Below are 14,168 nucleotides of genomic sequence, written 5' to 3' on the forward strand. Positions count from 1 at the left end.
ACCTTGCTTTTGTGGACAGACTTTACTCTGCATATTCTATTTCCTCAAAGTGAGGACATTTACTTCTGAAAACTTCTGGTTTTATTTTGTAGGACAGGTTACTCAATCTCAAGGAGAAGAGAACAAGGGTATTATCAGCTTCTCTGGCAGATGAGTGTACTAAAAGATCAACGAACGTAACTGTCTCAAAGACTGTCTGCAAACAGTAATGTAATGTGTGTGAACACTTTTTATCTTGGGTCTTTCATCCCCTGAGTGAATTAAATGATTCAGTAAATCAAATCACACCGCCTCAAAGGCAATTCAACATAATATAATTAAAAATACAATGTAACTGGATACTGTAACCTGGTTGTGGATCTGGCACTTATGACCCTGATGTACAATGACGTGTGCTTTTCAGCTTCTAATGTAGTAATTCATGCCTGACTAGACACTAATCATGGTGGGAAAAAAACACCTGGAATCTAAAAATAGTTTGCGTGAGATGAGTAAGCAACACAACAATTACTTTTCTGGTTTTGTAATGAAAAATAAAAATCTATTTTTACTTGCTATTAGTAATACCATCCCTGCCCTCAGGGGAGAAGCTACTTGAGGATTTCGATGACTTTACTAAAGCAAAATGGCCCTGTCTTGGCAGTTGGTCAGATCAGCTGTCAGGAAACCAGCACAGTGTCACTGGATGGATCACTGCTTCCTGAGCTTCGCATAGAAAGGAGATCATGCTCCTGCAGCATTGGGAGCTTCTGGGATAGTGGTGTTGCCTGAAACTGGCAGGATCAACAGGTAAATCAACAATGACACCACTATAAACTTTGCTCAATTACACAGCAACATTGCACCAACTTTGGTATATTGGTTTCACACAAATTAAATTACAAATAATTCGGACACTAAGTGTCCATTTTCATTGTGTCGCCTCTATTTTCATGTTTGCAGTGTCTAAAGATAAAACTGCCATCCAGTATGTACTCAACTGACCCGGTTGGACCTCCATTCCTCAGCAATGCTAAGAGTGTGTTGAAGGTCTATGCCAATATAAAGCACTGAAGTGGGAGGGCAGAACACTTCCTGCCAAGATAAAAGGCTATTTAGAGCATTTCAAAGTGAGAATCCAGTAAATTAATATCATGGTGCTACAGGACTATAAAGATAGGAAGGTGTTGTCAATTCAAAATCAGTAAGTACTTTAATGGTTGCTAAACTGCATGTAAACCTAAAAGTAGTGAGCGATTTACATGGCTTTTTGACAAACTGTAACATATGTGCTCGGGCAGTCTGGCTGCCAGGACGTTGTGCACTAAATCATGTGGCCATCAAGGATAAGTTCTATAGGCTACTATGGTAACACTTAACTAATTGGATGCCATTTCAGACATTCTTTCTCGATGTTTCTTGGGGAAGCGAACCCTATGGTGAAGGGAGTGTATTGTAATGAAGGCTGATTAGGCATGTACCCCACATGTATTGACTCTACTGCCATCATTGTGTTACAAAATTAAACCTATGCACCAATCATTTCTAGACTGCAATTTTTCAAAAACCAAATAGAACAAAATCATTTTCTTTTATTGTAAAGACTATTTTGAAGTAACGACATTTTAATGCATGTTGGGGATTTTAATACTGTAGTGCCTTCTTGTTGGTGGTCCCTTTTTTTAGAGGTTGCCTACTGTTGCAAGCAATGTAACTGGGCAGTTCAGCCTAATCTTTAGTCGGTCTACTCTTTACATTTCAGTTTACCCAAAGTGATGATACTTTTAAGTAGCCTTCCTACTGGGTTGCTTGAAGCGAAAAAGCTGTCTCAAACATGGCAAACAAGATTTCAGTTTGTTATGGAAAGTCCAATGTATGTAGGTACCTCCAAAGTAGGGGGGAAACCCATCAAAACCAGATTACAATATATGGTAACCACTTCTGCATGCAAAATGACCTCATGCTATAGAGGGTTTTAGATATAAAGTGCATTGATAATATTGTAGCAGGCTGTCTATTGCACTAGGCCCTTTCCTGCTACTATAACTGGCCATAGTAAAAAAAAAAAACAATGCAGGCCCAATGGAGGAAGTGCTAACCATTCAGTGTATAGATAAGTATGTGGATAAACATTCAAAAATCTCTTAATTATAAACCGGCTTCTTGTTTATGCCTGAATATGCTGATGGGTTGTATAGATTTGATTCCATCATGTTGGCATGTGGCTAAAGTGTTTTTCTGACAAATTATAAGCCTGTTTCCTGTGGAACGTGCACTTAGGCAGGTCTCTTCTTAAAGTGGAACTGCACTTCATCTGAGCACCACAAACCAAAAAATGTGATTTAATTAATTTTTATTTTGTTGAGAAATCGCTTTGAAAAACACTCCCCTGGCATTTCTGGCTGTGGCCATCTTGAGTTAGGGCAGATGATTTATGTGGCATTTACTTCCTGGAATCCACCTGTCCTTAGCTCAGGCACGTAAGCAGGAGAGGTTGTGCTTGGCTGAGAAAGCCCCTGAGAAAGCCCCTCCTCCTTACCTGAAGACTTCTGGGATGTCAAACATAATTTGCCTAGGCATGGAGACCAGGAATAAACTGGACAAATGTAAAGAATAAAATAAAAATTAACAAGCATATGAGAAATTCCTTCCTATCCATTTACTAATGCTAACAGTGTAAGGATTAGAAATGCTCATTGATTTTAATACCTTCCATTTTAAGTCATAAGGGGTCTTTCCACTCCATTTTTATTCAGAGTTTACACATTATCCCAATTAAAAAGTGTTAACCTTGGATGGAAGTCTTCATAAATAAACTTAGGTTATAATTGTAATATGATGATCCCAATCTACAGCATGCATATATGAGAGATCCTGCTATATAAGAACATTGGTTAGTTTCACCTCCAGCTCTTCTGTGCAAATGGGTACAAAAACAGAAGGGAAGGCTGTCTAAAGTTGTGTACCTTGCCAAAAATGTGATCTTTTGTTTGCACTAATTTATACACAGGATAAATAGGGGTCTACTTTGTTACACATCTTAAAAAATAATGGCAATCTACAACAAAAAACATGACTTGGATCATTACAGTAATTGTGACATGAAAATGTGATATACGGTGAATATTTATCAAAAACTGGTGCTTATGAAACCGATTGCAATGTGTGTAGTCTAGCTGACTAAATAGCAAATTTAGTTAAATCTGAACTCTAGATAAACTATTTAAACATGCAGATATATACCTGTTGGGGGTCTATTTTGCATGCCAAAGGGTTGTATTTCTGTCCATCCAGTCTTTAAATGTATACAACTCTGTGCCTTTGCATAGCCCTGCTTGGTAACAGAGAAGACCTGATTATTCTCTGCATCTCTAATGTTTAAAGGTCTCCCCTAGCCAGGGAGAGGAGAAGCAGCAGACTTGAGTTTCTCTTACACTGAGTTCTCCCCCATTTTGTCATGTTTCTTGTGCTGCAGCACAACCAATTGGCTCCTTGGGCTGTTTTTTCCCTCTCAGGCTGAGCTCTGCTGTCCAGGGACTGCACAATTTTGACAGCAGGTCTGATTTTAGTCAGATTCTTTAGACAAAAATATATAGAAGATTGTATTGATGCATACAATGCTTAATTTGATTTAATTTTTTTCATCTTGTCTGAAGTTCAACTGCAAAAAAATATTAAACACATTATCGTCAAAATGGTAACAAGAAATGGTTATGCTAAAAAACGGAAAATTGTATACTCACCTTTCCGTAATTTTCCTTTCCTGACGCATCCCATGGCAGCACACACACTGGGTTGTGACTCCGCCTCCACAACCTGATAGGACTGGTTAGCTATAAGATTTGAAGAGGAGTCCACCGTTGCATTCTCAGTAACTATCACCTTAGAGGGGTGGGATTCAGTGTGCTGCCATGGGATGCGTCAGGAAAGGAAAGTTACGGAAAGGTGAGTATGCAATTTTCAGTTTTCCTGACGCATCATGGCAGCACACACACTGGGAAATAACTCGCTACATGGGAGGGTGCCTTTCAGAAGTTTTTTATTTACTCAAGTACAAGATATGGATGGATTTGATTGAATAATTGATCTCCCAAACTCAACCGTAGTTAATTGAGCCGGGTCTATTCTATAGTGCGACATGAATGTGGTTTTTGATGACCAAGTTGCTGCCTTGCAAATAGTCTCTGGTGATACTCTACTGTACGCTGCCCATGAGGTCGCCATCGCCCTCGTTGAATGCGCTTTCAGGTTTTCCGGTATCGGAAGGTGTTCTAGATATGCTTTCTTGATGGCTTTAATCAGCCATGAAGATATTGTCCTTGAAGAAGCCGCTTGACCTTTTTTGGCGCCGTGCGGAATGACCAGGAGGTTTTCTGACTTCCTGAATGGAGCGGTAGCAGCACTTTAGAACGAAAAAGTCAGTTTTTAAATAGCCCGCCGTCGCCGGAGGAGTGACGTCACCGCCGTGCATGCGCACTGGCCGGCCGCGCCACCCCGCGCCATCTTGGATGCTGGCAAATGCAGAGGGCAAGGGGAAAACATCACTTCCTGAGCGGCCGAACGCGGCCGACATGATGGAGAGGTCACAGCGCTGTGGAACTACAGGGCTCAGCGTGCCCAGAGCGACAAGAAAGGAAAAAAAAGTGAAGAAAGGAGAAAAACGAAAAACAAGCAGAAAGAGAGGCATGCCTGGGAAGTAAGTAGGAACCAAAACAGATAGGGGGGGAGACCGCTGCAAACTATTAAAACCTTTTTAAGGTTTTGTCTTTTAAAGATCTTGTATGTTGATTTTGTTGTCTTGCCCCTGAGACCACCAGAGTGGGGCCCCCTGCGTTATAGCTCATTTAGAGACCGTACGGACAGGGGCTTCCAGGTAGGAGAGGCCGAACCTAGCTGGGGTAGTGCGGTAAGGGGCTCCATTGCTAACCGATCGCAAACGTGATGTCCTATTCAGGTGAGGAAAAAAAGGAGAATGCAACGGTGGACTCCTCTTCAGATCTTATAGCTAACCAGTCCTATCAGGTTGTGGAGGCGGAGTCACAACCCAGTGTGTGTGCTGCCATGAAATAATCTTGTCTTGGTCTGCTGCTTCTACAATTAATTTTTCAACGCCAGACGTCCAGGAGGTGATGGCTCTACCGACCGCTGCTAGAGCAATTGCTGGCCTACAGGCCCCCCCCGATGCTGAATAGGCTTTCTTAAGGTCGAGATCGATCTTGCGATCCATCACATCTTTAAAAGTTACGGCATCTTCTATTGGTAGGGTTACATGGCGCGCTAAACGCATCAGTGAGGAGTCTACCACGGGAGCGGAGATAAGAGGGTTCACTGCTGGCTCTTTTAGGGGATAGAGCTTTGCTAATCTGTTATTCAAGCCAGACTTCTTTTCTGGTTTTTGCCATTCATCTTTTATGAGCTCCTCTGGCTCTTCAATAAAGGGGAAGACCTCAGGGTCTTTTTTTAGGTTAGGGAAATATTTCCGTAACTTAGGTGGGACGTCTCTCTCTTCTTCCCAACCAATCGCCTCCTTAACTGATTTCGCAAATGGGTTTATTAATGCGAAGTCGAAAACTGTAGGGGCCAGGGGTTCCTCATCTTCTGGGGAGTCATCTGGATCCTGAGGGGTGTGAGAAGTTGAGGCTGAGTTAGATGACCTGATTGGATCATATGCTGTCACCTGCAAAATTGATTCTTTAACCGAGTCTCTTATAATATTGGAAGCTTCTCTAGCGTCAGCTTCTTTGTCTCGAGTTGCTTCCTCCAGACAGATTTGGCAAACAAGCTTACTAGGTAATGCTTGCGCTCCACAGACCCAGCAGGTATTAACCGCAGGACGGGTATGGTGTTCCTCTCGGTGTGAGGATGACGCTTCTCTGCGATGACGGGAAGACCTTGACCGACTACGCCGAGAGTGAGAGTGTCTTGAGGGGGAACGTTCCTTTCTTTTAGAATGGAATGACCCCGATGACCTGCCAGAGCTACCAAAATGAAAGGTATTAATGGCAGTGCTCTCTTTTTCTCCTCTTCACTACTTACCAATCCATACGTCCCCTTACCTTGTAGTTCTGGGATGGTCTACTAAGGCAGCGGTCTCCATAGGGAAGAATAGAGTACACCTGTGAACAGAGGTTTTCAGTGTAAGAGCCAATGCAGAGTATGGGCAGAAGGTGCTGACACAGAAATAAATGCTAAAGTAACATAAATATGATGGAAAAAGGCTTACCAGAGATCAAGGAGGACTTGTCTTGCAAGGCAGCAGGCTGTGTGCAGAGACCAGGGTGGTAGATGGTGTAGAAAGCACAAGCAGCACTTTAGAACGAAAAAGTCCGTTTTTAAATAGCCCGCCGTCGCCGGAGGAGTGACGTCACCGCCCCGCGCCATCTTGGATGCTGGCAAATGCAGAGGGCAAGGGGAAAACATCACTTCCTGAGCGGCCGAACGCGGCCGCCATGATGGAGAGGTCACAGCGCTGTGGAACTACAGGGCTCAGCGTGCCCAGAGCGACAAGAAAGGAAAAAAAAGTGAAGAAAGGAGAAAAACGAAAAACAAGCAGAAAGAGAGGCATGCCTGGGAAGTAAGTAGGAACCAAAACAGATAGGGGGGGAGGCCGCTGCAAACTATTAAAACCTTTTTAAGGTTTTGTCTTTTAAAGATCTTGTATGTTGATTTTGTTGTCTTGCCCCTGAGACCACCAGAGTGGGGCCCCCTGCATTATAGCTCATTTAGAGACCGTACGGACAGGGGCTTCCAGGTAGGAGAGGCCGAACCTAGCTGGGGTAGTGCGGTAAGGGGCTCCATTGCTAACCGATCGCAAACGTGATGTCCTATTCAGGTGAGGAAAAAAAGGAGAATGCAACGGTGGACTCCTCTTCAGATCTTATAGCTAACCAGTCCTATCAGGTTGTGGAGGCGGAGTCACAACCCAGTGTGTGTGCTGCCATGATGCGTCAGGAAATACAAGTTTTGATTGTTTTTTTTAACCACTGGGAAATCTCATACCAAACCATAAATATGTTGGTGGAAGATTACATCAGGTTTGAAGAAGTGCAATGCCAAAAAACATGGCATGCTCAACAACGCAATAAGAACACTGCACTTCACTGGCCAATTGGCTTTAAAGGTAATCTGCTCACAAGATGATTGAAGGAGGAATTCAGCACAGCACATTAGAAAAAACATAGATTTCAATGTCATTGTTAAATGAGCACTTGGTATCGCTGCCATTTAAAATATTTCAAATTCCCTACAATTTACATCAACATGTACACTGAGATAGGTAAACACTTTGACAAGTGATTGCAAATGAAATGTTTTGTGATGGGTGTAGGAAAGTTTGCATCTGGTCTGCATGGTCTACATTAAAATAAAAATTAATGGATCACACAGAGCGCCAGTACACTGGCACATGTCAGATGGTTTGTGATATTTAGGGGTTATTAGGACATTTTATGGATAGATCTCATCAGTTTGATGCAGATAGATGGATTATTCGTAAGAAACTTAAATTCTTACAGAAGACTCTTAAAGCCAGTAAACTCTAGTTCTGTAATGTCAAAGGAAATGTACAGTATATTTCTTTTCTTTTCAAATGTTTTTATTGAGATTTTTAGCAGAGTTAGTTACAACAAGGGTTACAAAACAAAAAAAAATAATATATAGTAATAAAAGTAACATAACACAGTATAATGTAGTGACAGGGTTTTCTCAGCATAATATAGCATAGAAACAAATAATCCACAATAAAGAATAAAGTAGTATTCCTAAGTATCTAATATTCATAGTCATAAAGGGACTCGAACAAGAGTAAGTCTCTTAGAATTTGTATAATAAAGTCCGTAATATAATTATTGTAAGATTTATAAATAGCGATATGGATAATGGCCACTTCTGGACCCCAAGACACCCCTCACAGGGATCTATCTGTGTCTTGGAGTACCTAGGCCAACATCCTAAAGGAAATTCAAACACAGTAGTTATCTTTTATGAAGGAAAATAAAGATCTATTCTTACTCCGCAGCTCAATTCAGATAAACAAATATGTGATATATTTGTCACTTTGCTATGAAATTATTTTTAAAGCCATCCAAAAAAAAAATATTAAAACGCACAGGAGTTCTTTCTTCTATATGATTAAAGAATCAGCATTATCTAAATTGTGGAAGTATAATTTTTGTACCATGTACTCCAAGGTTCCCATAGTTGTTGTTCCTTAATATATAGGGATTTGTCATTAGGAAATAACAATTCATAGGAGTGGTGGAGTTGGGTTAATTCTATAACTTCTGTCATAGTAGGAAGAGAGTCAGTTTTCCATTTTCTAGTTATGGATAGTCTCGCAGCTAAAAGTATATGTGTTACTACTTTACGATATTGTTTGGGAATCGTATGTAAATTCATATTCAGAATGGCTAGTTCTGGTGAAAGTTGAAGGACAATACCTGTTACGGAAGTGAGTAAATGGGAGATTGCCTGCCAGTAGTTATGTAAGCTTGGGCAGTCCCACATAATATGAAATAGGGTCCCCAATTGGGTACAATTTCTCCAGCAATTAGGTGACGAGTTCCCCTTGAATTTTGCTAGGATATGTGGAGTCAGGTATTGTCTTTGAACAATTTTTTGTGCCAGTTCCCATAGTGTAACACATGCAGTGGCCCTATATATGCTTCGTAGAGAAGCCATCCATTGTTTAATTGAAAAGTCTTGCCCCAAATCTTGTTCCCATTTAAGGAAGGAAGGTAGTTTGCTGGGTATGTTTTTTTCCCCTAGAATTGGGTATATTGTAGCTACTCCTTTCTGTGATGTGGCATGGTTATTGAGGAAAGACCATATTTTAACCGGGATTGAAGCTCTGAGTTGTGGATTGTGTAGCAGACACTTTTCTATTTGAATATATGTAGATCGCTCAGAATTCGGAAGCTGTAATTCATTACTTAACTGAGAAAAAGACTTTAATGAGCCCTGTTGGAAGAAGGAACCAAGTTTGATATGTACAGTATATTTCTATTGCATCTTTACATTATTCTACAGCTACCATAAAGATGCAGTGGCAACCTTTTGGAGACCTTCATTCCCTGAATGACAAAGTGCTTTGTTTAGAATTACAGGTGATCTATCATGTGCATGTGATTTTTTTTATTTTTATAATCCTGGTCAGTGCTTTTTCCTTTGACATTTTAACCACTTTCAGACCGGACCAATTTGCTGGTCAAAGACCAGACCACTTTTTGCGATTCGGCACTGCGTCGCTTTAACTGACAATTGCGCGGTCGTGCGACGTGGCTCCCAAACAAAATTGACGTCCTTTTTTTCCCACAAATAGAGCTTTCTTTTGGTGGTATTTAATCACCCCTGCGGTTTTTATTTTTTGCGCTATAAACAAAAATAGAGCGACAATTTTGAAAAAAACGCATTATTTTTTACTTTTTGTTATAATAAATATCCCCCAAAAATATATAAAAAAACATTTTTTTCCCTCAATTTAGGCCGATACGTATTCTTCTACATATTTTTGGTAAAAAAAATCGCAATAAGCGATTATTGATTGGTTTGCGCAAAAGTTATAGCGTTTACAAAATAGGGATAGTTTTATAGCATTTTTATTAATAATTTTTTTTTTTTTTTTTTTTTACTAGTAATGGCGGCGAATTGCGATTTTTATTGTGACTGCGACATTGTCGGGGACCCATCGGACATTTTTGACACATTTTTGGGACCATTGTCATTTATACAGTAATCACTGCTATATAAATGCAGTGATTCCTGTGTAAATGACACTGGCAGTGAAAGGGTTAACCAGTGGGTGGCAGTGTAGGGGTTAAGTGTTCCTAGGGGTGTGTTACTAACTGTGGGGGGGGGGTTGGGCTTTCATTTAGTGTACACTGATCTCTGCTCCAATCACATGGAGCAGAGATCAGCGTCACTAGTTGCTAGGCAGAATGGGAAAATGTTGTTTATACAGCATTTCCTCCATTTGGCCGCTCCGTGAGACGATCGCGGGGATGCCCGCGGCGATCGAGTCCGCGGGTCCCGCGACCGGACTCACGGGGGCCCCGACCAGCGTGGGAGCGCGCCGCCGGCGGCGCGCTCCCGATGGCACGGCGGCAACGAATATTGGACGTACATGTACGCCAATATGCCTGCCCGTGCCATTCTGTCGACGTACATCGTCGTGCGCTGGTCGGGAAGTGGTTAATTGCTTTTATATTGTTTACCTGCAATGTCTAATGGGGTGATTCACCCTTTTGGAGGTGCTAATTATATTTGTGTAATGTTATATTCTTTCCATCATCCCATAACTATTTTCCAGTTTTCAGGGAAGTTTTTTAAGTTCCTGTGGTGTCTGCTTTGTCCACCCTTATTTTATTTTTATCTTAGTGCACCATTTTGTTCACTGGGATAAACAATATTACCTTGACCATTAAAATTATTTCTAGGTGGTAAAGGACCATCTACTTGGCTATATCTGCTACTCTACTACATCTACTGTTTTGGATGTCTGCAGAGATTCAGGAAGCATCTCCACCACACAACTGTGATATGAGGAATGGACAAGACACACAGGGCGCAAGTACGATGGTAGATGGTTTAGGCTAGAACACATTTTCATTTGGGAGCTGTTGGAATATTTTTCTTATTTCTCAACAGTATCTGGCCACTATCAAGATGGTTTACCCATGAAAATCTCAGTACCCTTGCAGAAGACGTTTGAAGCTTGGACAGTCCCATATTTGGATGTCCTTTTTCTGTCTTTTATTTTTCCCTCATTTTATTGTTTTTTTTTTGTCATTCAAAACATTCCAGATACCCGTCCAGTATGTCCTTCATGACCGTAAGGATTTTCTTGTTTCTCTTCTGTATGATCGGTTATTCTTCACCATTTCCTTGACTTGTGGTGGCCAATGAAATTCTGGGTGGGAAAAGGAAAGTCTTGTTTTCTAGATTAGTTGAAGATATCTCAACTAGCAAACGTTTCTGAAAGATAAGTTGAGAACATCTTTTTCTTCAGCGTGGGTATTCTGGTTCAATATATCTAATTTTATGTTTTTTTTTTTTTGTTTTTTTTATTTGGTATGTGGAAGTTGTTGGGATATTTTTCTGTATGGATTTCAACAGTTCATGGCACAGCACCCCTGCAGAAGACTTCTGATGCTTGAACAATCTACACACTTTTATAAAACCCACAGAAGATAAACCGTTTATCTGCATGGTTTGTGTCAATTATTCATATACTTCATATACAGCTGGCCAAATATTATCACCTATGGATGCCAACATTGTAGTTGACCAGGGAGTCCTTTTTAAAATTATAGTTCCTATTCTTGCAAATCAATATGTACTTTTGTACAACTGATCAGATAGATGTTTTATTTTTCTAAGTTGGTTCTGACTTTTACCTTTTATCCATGATGTTTCTCACATTTCGTTTCTCTATATATTTCAATGTGACTATCTTAGAAGGCCCCATTTCTGTGTCTGTTCTATTTTTTTTTTTTCCACCTCCTTTATTTTTCAGACTTTGAAACATTCTTGAAGTTATTTCAGTATGTCCATTATTTTCAAACATTTTATCTCTCGCAATACACCCTTATATTCACTGGGATAACCATTCGCATTGTTTTGACCAGTGATGGAAAATACATTTTTGGGTTGGGAAAGGACAGTTGGAGCTTTTTCTGAGACCATTTGGAAACTCCTTTTGTTAAATTTTGGTGAGTTTCCAAGAATTCTGTCCCCCCCCCTTTTTTTTTTTTTCTTTTTTTTTTTCAGAATGCATTGATAGGCACAAGCAGATGCTGTTTTGGCATGATGATGCTGAATAAATTGTCAACTTTTCTGGATTGCTTCAACAGATCTTGGCCGATAAATGGGATTTCCATAAAAATCTCAACACCTCTGTAGAAGACTTCTGAAGACAGGAAAGTCACCTTTTTTTTTTGAGTGCCTTGGCCAAAGATATATAGTCTGTAAATTATTAGTGTCAACAATTCTTTATTTCCTGCTACAAGGATAGCATAGGGATTACTTGTGAAGGCCACCACGTAATTGCTGAGGAGGTACTTTGTTTATCATTATAGTTGCCATTTTATCACATAGCTATGTAATTTAGTAAGACTGTTTTTAGATGGGTGTATGTTTGTTTTGTTCTTTTGTCCCCCCCCCCCCCCCCCTGAAGCGGCCATACACGTAACTACAAAAGAATGAATATCTTCTCCTTGCAAGGTAAAGGCATAATGTGCTAGTATGCATCGCAACAGGTATACATTAGCAGAAATTCCTGAATGACGAATTGGAAACTTGCTTGTTCTTTAGGTTGGGTGAGTTGCCCACTTGTATTCTGGCCCACTTCTTTCAGTGTTTTCCAGAATGCATCGGACAGCAATCAATGAGAAATAGAGCATACACAAAGTTGCGGAAGTGCAATGGCAGATGCTTTATGGAGAACCCATATGTATTCTTTTATTTTTTTTTAAGCTTGTCCTGCCCTTTGATCATGCTTGAACAATGCTGCTCACAGCAGTTCAGTTTCTCTATATTGTCTGAAGTGATCATCATCTCAGGATACCCTATGTCTCTTGTGCCCTTTTTTCTACCTTTTTCAGACATTGGAAACATCATTGGGGGCTTCCAGCGTGTCCTATTTATCATAAACATTATCTCTTGCAACATACCTTAATATTATTCACTTGGATAAATGTTAATATTACCTTGACGTGATAACAAACTAAATTTCTAGCTATGAAAAGGACAGCATGCATTGTGGATTTCTTCAGATGTCTTTTACTAGTAGAATTTTCTAAAAGTCTAGTTGGGAACAGGCTTGTCCCTCACTTTCCTGTCAGCTGCCATGTATTCTTTGCATTTTCTCAGTTTTTTTTAGAATGCTTTTAGAAGCATTTGAACCACAATGAAGAACAACTGTGAGATGAGGAATGGACAACACACAGGGCGTAAGTACTGGAATTTACTTTCATTGCATTGTACTGAGATAGTCCAACCCGCCCCCAGTTCCTCGGTGGGCATCAGACTCCCAACCCTTTTTATTTCTAAAAAGTTCTGGATGATAAAACTTCTAACTGACCTTATATATTTATCAATATCTGGTTTAGAGGCCACTCACAATTTTTTTACTACCCATGTTTAGTTTTCCCTATATTTTTTTTGATGCAATGATGATCTTGGGATGCCCGATTTCTGTGTCTTCTGTTTTTTTTTCCCACCTTATTTATCTATCAGACTTTTGAACCATTCTTGAAGTTGCTTCAGTATGTTATCCACCACTATTTTATACATTTTCTTTTCCACTGCACTCTTCTATTCACTGAGATAACCATTAGCATTGTCTTGACAAGTGGTGGGGAACTCAAATAAAAATTTTGGGTGGAAAAGGATAGTCCGCTTTGGATTTATTTTATAGATGTTTTTTAATATGCGCTTTTTCTGAGACAAGTTGGGAACTCCTTTTTGTTCAGTTTTGGTGAGTTTCCAATTATCCTGTCCCCTTTTTTATATGCACTTTTAGAATGCATTGGGGAGCACTTGAATGCATTGGGAAGATGATTAATGTAAGACACATGAGATACAAGTACAATGGTAGATGCGTTTTTCTTTGTTTTTTTATAATGAATTGTCATATGTTGGTTTGTTGGGATATTTTTCTGGATTGCTTCAACAGATCTTGACCGATAGATGGATATATTGTGAAAATCTTAGCACCTCTGCAAAAGACTGAAATTTGGAAACTCACCTTATACTATATATCTCCAGCCAAGGCATTACAAAAAAAATTGTATGGTTAGTGTCAATTCATTTATTTCCAGCTATAAGGATTGCATAGGGATTACCTTTGAGGACCACCATGTAATTGCATGGGAGCTACTTTATTATATTTGTAATTTTATCAAATCAATATGTAGTTTAGTAGGCCTGCTCAGATGGATTTTTTTTACCATTTTATTGGTGTTGCTTTTTCATTTTATCAAAAAAGATGCAGAAGTTGTTTGCCTGAACTGTCTGATCTGATAATGTGTCCCATTTCTGTGCTTGTTCCTTTTTTTTTTTTTCCATCCTCCTACCATTTTAGGTGTTCAAAAACTTATTAAAGCTAAATATGTCCCTTTTTTTACTTTTTTTTTCCCTTTGACTTGTAATTGCAAATTAAAAAAAATTTGGGTGGGAAATTATTTTGAATG

This window comes from Lithobates pipiens, unplaced genomic scaffold (genome assembly GCF_037356315.1).
Source record: "Lithobates pipiens isolate NorthernLeopardFrog02 unplaced genomic scaffold, aLitPip1_a1.2 Scaffold_18, whole genome shotgun sequence".
Classification (NCBI taxonomy): domain Eukaryota; kingdom Metazoa; phylum Chordata; class Amphibia; order Anura; family Ranidae; genus Lithobates; species Lithobates pipiens.